The 9,786-nt window shown below is 39.5% G+C and overlaps 1 pseudogene; it reads right to left on the bottom strand.

Annotated features, from left to right (window-relative positions):
• Positions 1-210: 210 nt before the first annotated feature.
• On the bottom strand, positions 211-1,872 carry LOC100945227 (annotated as a pseudogene).
• Positions 1,873-9,786: the final 7,914 nt, after the last annotated feature.

Raw genomic sequence — 9,786 nt, forward strand, 5'->3', positions numbered from 1 at the left:
CCCGGGGCCTGCTAAATAACAATGACAATTGCAATAAAAAATAGCCAGGTGCTGTGATGGGCACCTGTAGTCCTAGCTACTTGGGAGGCTGAGGCAAGACAATCACTTAAGCCCAAGAGTTTGAGGTTGCTGTGAGCTATGACATCATAGCACTCTACCAAGAGTGACATAGTGAGACTCTGTCTCAAAAAAAAAAAAAGGAAAGAGTATTTCTGGAAGGGTAACATTTTAAAGAAGCCACTGCTGGGACGGGCTTCCATTGCAGCCTCTAATGTTGGTCACCTAGCTATCCTCTTCTGTGGTTTTATCCAGGCACTGATTACTGTTCACATGTCGCAGGGCTAATTTCACTGAGTCATACTCCCAAAGTTGGTTGCCTTTTAGGTGGTGACATTTGAGAATTGTGACTGGGCCATTAAGTTTGGAAACATCCAAGCAAAGGTCATCTGTTCTAATTTCTTAGCTGGCAATACAAGAGAAAACCTGATTACTTCCCATACTGTGACAATTAAAAATTCCATTTTCATTCTCTTTTCTAGCCATGTTACTAGATGTTGATTTGTTTCCACATTTTGTATCTCTCCCAATGAGAAATAGTAATGTGGAATTTGAGAATCAGTATAAATATTCTCTAGGTACCAAAAGAAAGATCTGTATTGTAGTTTGTGTCTTAGATTGAGTCTGGATGATATAGCTCCATAATTTACCTTTGTAACACTTGGAGAAATTATATAGAAAAAATTCTTGAGTTCACCCATCCACACTTCAGGAAGTCATCTATTATTTTTATTGATAGTCTGCCCTGTGCTTCCTGGAAATGTGTAAGGTGTAGCTTTCCAAAACACATGTCCCACATGTGAGCATGTGACAATTGCCAAAGTCCCTCCACACTGCCAGATTTTAAAGGAAATTTCTAGGTTCTCCTCCCCAAATATCCATTCCAGCATCATATGTTCCAATTTCCTGAAGTAATCTCTGTCTATAGAGAAAAGGCCTCCTGCTATTATGGTAGGTGTTCTGACAGGAAGAGTTCAATCACCTTTCCTTCTGTCCATTTTTCTTTAGGGAACAGGATATGAGTGAAAACTGAGCTCTCAGTTGAATCCACCATAGGTCATGTCTAGAGCTTGCCAAAAGTATCATCGCTAATCACATCAGTAATAGGAAATACCACTGTTTTCTTGTCATGTTTGACCCTGGCTGAGACAGGCGCCAGCCAGCCCACTGTGCTCTCACAATGAGCATGCAGAGAGGTGATCATTTGGCCTTTAGACACAGCAGTTCCTTTTAATCTAGCTCTGATCAATCCGGACTGTGGTTCCATTTGAATTACACGAACTGGTACTTCTCAGTTTTTCCACTAACTCTCTAGAGGTCTTTTCAAAAAGTCTATTTGACTGGCATCATCCACTAGAACAATTTCTCCTATCATGTGTCTTAGAGAGTGATTAATGACACTTTGCAGAAGTGTGCTCTAAGCCTCATTGTGGAAAACAATCACCATACTTGTAGGAAGATGATCTGGATACACCTTGGTTTTATACCCTTCTAACCTAACATCTGGCAAAGATCTGTTGAGAGCAATCATTTCCCTTGCCATTAAATAGAACTGATTGATTTTAAACATCTCTTTCATCTTTTTTTTTGTTGTTGTTGTTGTTACTTTTTAGAAATGACCACTGGTTTCCCCATTCTCCAGGACCTTCATGAAGCTTTTGTACTGACTCTAAAACATCCCTGGCTGGAAGTCCCATTTTCTTTTTCTCATCACATGTGTTGCATTCATTGAAGTAAAGCAGCAGGAACATATCCAAGAGTACTGCAAATCAAGGAGGTGGCTAGGACCACCTTAAAATATGCAAATTTTCTCATGGCACTTCAAATGCCAAATTTAAAAATATATACATACAAATATACAAAGATCGTGAAAGTTATTCCAATCAAGTTTCATCAGAAATCATGTTCCTACCCCCCAAAATGGTTTTTCAAATGAATTCATATTCCAAATCTACATGTCCCACATCTTGTTTTGCGAGCTGCCGGGCCAGCCGGGTCTGCGTTCAGTCCAGTCTGCCGCAGTGCAGGAGCTACTGTTGGCCTCCAAACAACTACAAACAATTTCAGAAAGTGCAAACAACTCTAACATATATAGGTTTTACTAGAATAACATTAAACTGGGGAATCTTGCAAACTACCACCTGAGTCCTCCCAAACGTCATAGATATGAAAAGAGGAAATATGTGTATGTAAAATGCAAAGACAACTTATTGCAGAAAATCAGAAAACAGCTATTTATACAAATTACCCTGGGAGACTACTTCCCTTGCCCCAGAAAACAGCCAGGAAACAAGAAAACCTATATGTCTGATACAGGACAGGTGGCTCCCCAGCCATGTTGGTGGAGCTGAAGGGTGAACCTGCTGTCTCCACATTGGTGGTATTGATGCGGGGGCAAACGGCAGAGGAACCAGAGGGCTGGAGGGTAGGGCGTGGGGGTGGGGAGCGTAGGAGACTCCAGTAGCTGGAGGGGTCAGACAACTGCTGGGGAGACACCAGCACCTTAGGTCTCCCTCCCCTTGCACTTGAGACTGAACAAGGAACCCCCCATTTCCTAGGCTTGGTCAGTTTCATGTAAGTTTCCTAGGCCTGGTCAATTTCATTTAGGTTACCTAGGCCTGGGAAGGAAAGGGTTGTAGCCATTCATTTGCTACCAAGAGTCCTGGCTAAATGTAACTACAGAGGACCCATGCATGCTAAATGTTAACTACTGAGTTCCCGCCATGCACTCTAAATGTAACAACTGAGTTATTACTAAATGTAACTGTAGAAGACCCATGCCGGCTAAAAGGAACAACTGAGTTCTGAGTTCTGGCTAAATGTAACTACAGAGGACCCCATGTGACTCATCACCACACAGACCCCTGCACAAAGAGCACGGAAAGAGACGAAGAGAGGGAGTAGGAGATCTCTTTTCGCCAAACTGGGTTCTGCCTGCCAGAAGCTTTGGTGTTTTTGTATTCTTTTCTGTAAATAAATCCTGTCTTACCACTGATCTGTGGTCCATGGATTCATTCTCCTAATCACCAAGACTAAGAACCTACTGAAGATGAAATTCTGGTATCACACCTATAGTCCAAACAGAGTTGAACACACTCCAACAAGCATTTTTTTTTTTTTGCAGTTTTTGGCCGGGGCTGGGTTTGAACCTACCACCTCCAGCATATGGGGCTGGCGCCCTACTCCTTTGAGCCACAGGCGCTGCCCTCCAACAAGCATTTTAAAGTATAAAAACACTCTGGATTAGAAATTTGAAAATTAAGTATGGAAATGATGAAAAAGGGACAAATGAAAAAAGAATGAATGAAATGCAGGAAAGAAATGAAGGAAAAAGACAAAAGTATCCCTTAAGTGAATAAATTATAAGATACCCAAAGGAGGCTCAGTGCCCATAGCTCAGTGAGTAGGGCACCAGCCGCACACACTGAGGCTGGCGGGTTCAAGCCCGGCTGAGATCTGATAAAAATAACAATGACAACTCCAACCAAAAAATAGCCAGGCATTGTGGCAGGCACCTGTAGTCTCAGCTACTAGGGAGGCTGACGCAAGAGAATTGCTTAAGCCCAAGAGTTTGAGGTTGCTGTGACCTGTGATGCCATGGCATTCTATCAAGGGTGACATAGTGAGACTCTGTCTCAAAATAAAAAGATACCCAAAGGAGAATAGACTGAAATAAAAATTTAATAAGGGTCAATGAAGAACTATCTGAAAATAACCAAGAGAATTGAAAATGACATAAAGAACGAAGTAAAATGAGTCAGGTAAAGAATTGGAAGACAGGCAAAGAAGACATAATATTCATATTCTCAGAGTTCCTGAAGAAGAAAAACAAAGCAATGGAACAGAATTAATATTTAAACATAGAATCTAAGAAACATTTCCAGAAATGGAAAAACACTTAAGTAAAGGGCTCACTGGGTAGCTGGAAAAATTATCCCATAATTATCTTAGTAAAACTATTTATCTTAGCAAAACTATCTTAGTAAAACCATTAGATTTAAGAGCTAAAGATAAAATCAAGTCTCATAGGCAAAGAGAACACATAACTTAAAGGGTGAAGGCAAATTTCCAAAAAGCAGGCAACAATAGAGCAATATATATATTTGCAGTTTTTGGCTGCGGCCGGGTTTAAATCCACCACCTCTGGTATATGGGGCTGATGCCCTACTCCTTTTAGCCACAGGTGCTGCTCAGAGCAATATCTTTTTTAAAACTCAAGAAAAGGCCAGGCACCGTGGCTCATGTCTGTAATCTTCATACTCTGGAGGGCCAAGGCAGACGGATTGCTTAAGCTCAGGAGTTCACAACTAGCAAGAGGGAGACTCTGTCTTTACTAAAAATAGAAAAACTAGCAGGACACCTATAGTCCCAGCTACTTAGGGGGCTGAGGCAGGAGGATTGCTCCAACCCTGGAGTCTGAGGTTGCTATGAGGGGAGGGGAGATGATGGGTGAAGGGAAGTGATTGCTGGGATCACGCCTATGATTTATCCTATAAGGGTACATGTGAATCTTTCTAAATGTCAAATATAAATGTCTTAACACAACAATTATGAGAATGACATGATGGCTATGTTGGCCAATTGGATAAAAGTATTTCAAATTGTATATTGAAACAACACACTGTATCCCATGATAGTATTAATGTGCACAAATATGATTTAATAAAAAAATAAAAAATAAAAAAAAGAAAGTGGGTACCTGAGTATCTTATAGTACCAGAAAGTAAGGAAATGCTTTAAAAAAAAAAAGGCTTGTTGAGAGAATATGAAAGATTGAAAACCAACCTGAATGAACTCCTAATGACCAACTAGAATAATTTGAGTAACAAAATGATAGTGTTAGACTTTAACCCATAAATAAACCCATTTATTTTAACAATAAAATAAATATGGGTTCACGCTAATAGAAATGATCAAATAAATAAACAAATGGGAGGAAAGGGACAGGTTTTCCTCATAACAATTCAAATAATGTAGAAGAAAGGAAAGAAAATCACCATTAGATATATCCATAGTAATAAATATCATAGACAAAAATCTACTGATGAATGCTAAAATTCCTGGGTGAAGTTTGAGGAGAAACAAGATTTGCATAGCCTCAAAGTATCTATCCCCCAAATATCTGTCAAGTGCATAGAAAAGAAACTATCTTTCCAGTAGTGGAATCTGGCACACCGGCACCTAACCAAGGTAAACATCACCAGTGATGTGACATATTAACATCGGGGACCTCTTGATTTGATGTTCTGAAAAGGACATCATTCTTGTGGTATTCTTGCCAAAAATATTAAGTTTATTCCAATCCTTAGGAAACTGGAGCCAAATCCAAATTGAAGGACATGCCACGAAGTAACTGGTGAGAGATCTTTAAATGTGTCAAGATCATGAAAGATGTAGGGAGGATGAAGGATTATACTGCTAGGTGGCCAAGCTAACTGCATCTTAGATCTGAAAAAACATTTTGTGAGACTCTGTTACATGAGTCATAACGGAGACATGCCACAGGCTCGTTGCTTCCTTGCACCCATCCAGTTACAAACCCATAAGAAATATGCTTACACCACAAGTCTCTAACACTCTGCTAAGAAGAGCTGGCCCAAAAATGTGGTGCATGTCCTTGGCACCTTGATAAGAAAGACTTGTTTGCAAAGCCAGCTGCTCTTCAGCCTGCCATAAAAAAGATCTCCCCTACTCCCCAACACTGGTGACATCTTAGATCTCAACCCACTTGTATTCAAGTGCAAAATAAACTTTCTTTTATATTTGTTACATTTGGTCTTATGCATTTTGATCTGGGCCTCATCTTACCTATCATATAACAGACTTGAAAGGACTTGTCAAGTTCAACACAAAAATTGTCTGCTGGGATTTTGATGGGATCTGCGCTGAATTTATAGATTCCTTTGAAAAGAATTGCCATCTCAGTACTATCAAATCATCCAAACCATGAACAAGGAATGTTTCTCCATTTAGAGTTTTTTTTTTTTGCAGTTTTTGGCCAAGGCTGGGTTTGAACCCGCCACTTCTGGTATATGGGGCCGGCACCCTACTCCTTTGAGTCACAGGTGCTGCCCTCCATTTAGATCTTTAATTTCCCTCAGCAATGTTTTGTAGATTTCAGCATACAAACTTTGCCATTCTTTGTTGAATTTATTTATTTTATTTTGTTTATTTCTAAGTATTTTATTCTTTACATCCTAATCGGAATGAAATTATTTTGTTAATTTCCCTTTTACATGGTCTACTGCTGGTATATTGAAATACAATTGATTTTTGTATAGAAATAGTCTTTCTAATGACCTTGCTAAACTTGTTTGTTAGTTCTGGTCTCTTTGTTTTGTTTGGTGGGCTCACTGGAATTTTTTACATATATGATCATGTTCTTTGTGAGTAAATGTTCTACTTCTTCTTGTCCAAGTTGAATGACCTTAATTTCTTATTTCCTTCCCTCCTAGCCTCTCCCTCCCTTCCTTTTTCCTTTCTCCCTACTTCACTTTTTCCCTCCTTTCATCCCTCCCTCTCTTCCTCCTTCCCTCTATCTCTACTGATTTCTTTGTTTCTTCTTTCCTTCCTTCCTTTCTTTCTGTGTGCTTTTGGAGACCATGTATATTAAGATCCTTTATTTAGTATTTAATCCTCTATTTTAGAATCAGAGTCTCACTATATTGCTCAGGCTGAAGTGCAGTGACTATTCACACGTGTGACCCTAGGGCATTGCAGCCTTAAACTCCTGGACTCCAGCTATCCCTACAGCTTCAGCCTCTGGACTAGGTGGGACAGCAGGCATACACCACAGAATCTGGCAAGATCTTGCTTTTTTAAATAAAGGCTTTCAATCTCTGTCTTTAAATTGGTATTTTAGATTATTGTTTGATAATCAAATCAGAGTAATTAGCCTATCCATTACTTTCAAATGCTCGTTTCTTAGCGATGAGAACATTAAAAGTTCACTCTTCTATTTTAAAGTATACATTGCTATTGATTATAGCCACTAAATTGTGCAATAGAATGCAAGAATTTATTCCTCCTATCTACTCATATCTTGGTATCAGTTGACCAAACCCTGACCTTCTCCCCCTCCCTTTTACTCTCCCCAGTCTCTGGTAACCATTGTTTTATTCTCCACTTCTGTGAGATGAACTTCTTAAAATTCCATGTTCTCAATCAGTAATTGTCCTTCTGGACTTGACTTCTTTCACTAAACATAATGTTCTCTGTGTTTATCCATGTTGTCACAAATGACAGGGTTTTTTTTTTTTTGGCTGAATATACGACCCTGTGTATATACTATATTTTCTATATCTGTTTGTCTATTCATAGACAGGTCTATTGTATATCTTGGCTATAATGACTAGTGCTGCAATAAACATGGGAGTACAGATGTCTCTTCAACTTACTGATTTCATTTCCTTAGTAGATATACCCAATAGAGGTATTGTTAGATCATATGGTAGTTCTATTGTTAATTTTGGGAGAAATCTATATACTGTTGTCCATCACGTCTGTGCTAATTTACATTCACAATAGTGTACAAAAGTTTCCCTTTCTTCACATCTTTGCCAGCAGTGTTACTTTTTGTCTTTTTGGGTATAACCAGTCTAACTGGGGTAAGATGATACCTCATAGTGGTTTTTTTTTTTTTGAGACAGAGTCTTAGTATTTTGCTCTCAGTAGAGTGCTGTGACATCACAGCTCACAGCAACCTCTAACTCTTGGGCATAAGTGATTCTCTTGCCTCAGCCTCTCAAGTAGCTTGGACTAGAGGCACCCGCCATAATGCCCAGCTATTTTTCTGTTGCAATTGTCATTGTTAGTTAGCAAGTCTGGGCGGGCTTTGAACCTGCATGCCTCAGTGTGTGTGGCCAGTGCCCTAACCACAGAGCTACAGGTGCCAAGCCCTCATAGTGGTTTGATTTGCATTTGCATTTCTCTGATTGTTAGTGACAATGTGCATGTTTTCATACACCTGTTGACCATTTGTACATCTTCTTTTGAGAAATGTCTGTTTAGGTCCTTTGCCCATTTTTAAATTGGATTATTTGGATGGTTTTTGCTATTGAGTTAATTGAGCTCTCTTTGTATTATGGGTATTAACCCCTCATCAGATGCACAGTTTGTGAATATTTTTTCCCGGTCTGTAGTTTGGCCTATTCACGTTGTTGTTTCTTTTATTATGCAGAAGCTTTTTAGTACTATGTTGAATAGAATTGGTGGCATCCTTGTTTTGTTCTAGATTATAGACGAAAGTTTTCAACTTTCCCCCATTCAGTATGATGTCAGCTGGGGGTTGTCATATATGGATTTTATTGTGTTGAACTACATTCCTTCTATTCCTAATTTAGGTGTTGGGATTTGTTTGGGGTTTTTATCATGAAGGTGGGCTGAATTTTATTGAATTCTTTTTCTGCCTTTGTTGAGATGATCATGTGAGTTTTGTCCTTTAGTCTCTTAATGTGGTATACCCTATTCATTGATTTGCCTGTTTTAAAGCATCCTTGCATCCCTGGGATGAATCCCATGTGATCATGCTGAATAATATTTTTGGTGTGCTTGTGAAATTCAGTTTGTTGGCATTTTGTTATGATTTTTGTATCTATGTCCATCAGGGATGTTGGCTTGTGGGTTTCTTTTTCTTCTTTGTCTGGTTTTGGCATAAGGCTAATGCAGGGTAGACTGAATTTAGAAGAATTCTTCTGTCTTGGTGCTCGTAGCACAGTGGTTATGGTGCCTGCCACATGCACCAAGGCTGGTGGGTTCAAGCCCAGCCTGGGCCAGCTAAACAATAATGACAATTGCAACAAAAAATAGCCAGGCATTGTGGTGGATGCCTGCAGTCCCAGCTAAGACTCAGGAGGCTGAGGCAAGAGAATCACTTAAGTCTAAGAGTTTGAGGTTGCTGTGAGCCGTGATGCCATAGCACTCTACAAAGGGTGACATACATAGTAAGACTCTGTCTCAAAAAAAAAAGAAAAAAAAAAAAGAGCTCCTTCCACTTCACTTTGTTTTTCTTTTGACAAGTGTGAAAAGAATTGGCATTAGTTGTTTTTGAAATGTTTGGTAGAATTCAGCAGTGAGTCCATCAGGTCCTGGGCTTTGCTTGGTGGGTGACTTTGCATGATTCAAGCTCATTACTCATTAGTGGTCTGTCCAGGCATTCTGTTTCTTCCAGACTCAATCTTGGTAGGTTGTATGTTTTCCTGGAGTTTATCCATTTCTCCTAAGCTTACCAAGTTATTAATACACGATTGTTCATAACAGTCTCTAATGAGCCCTTTGTATTTCTGTAGTGTCAATTGCAACATCTCCCTTTTATCTCTGATATTATTTATTTGTCATTTCTCCTTTTACTCTAGTTTAGCTAAAGGTTTGTTGATTTTGTTTATCTGTTCAGAAAACCAACTCTTCCTTTAAGTGATCTTTTGTATCACTCTCTCTCTCTCTTTAGAGTCTCCCTAGATAGAGTGCCGTGGTGTCATCGTAGGTCATGGCAACCTCAATATGTTGGGCTTAGTTGATCATCTTGCCTCAGTTACCCAGTAAGTGGGACTACATGTGCCTACCATGAAGCCCAACTAGTTTTTCTATTTCTTTTCTTTTTTTTTTTTTTTGGTGGGGGCTGGGTGTGAACCCACCACCTCTGGCATATGGGGCCTGCTCCCTACTTCTTTGAGCCACAGGCGCCACCCCTCTTTTCTTTTTTTTTTTTTTTTTAGTAGAGATGGGGTCTAG

This window comes from Otolemur garnettii, unplaced genomic scaffold (genome assembly GCF_000181295.1).
Source record: "Otolemur garnettii isolate 467f Iridium unplaced genomic scaffold, OtoGar3 scaffold00243, whole genome shotgun sequence".
Taxonomy (NCBI): domain Eukaryota; kingdom Metazoa; phylum Chordata; class Mammalia; order Primates; family Galagidae; genus Otolemur; species Otolemur garnettii.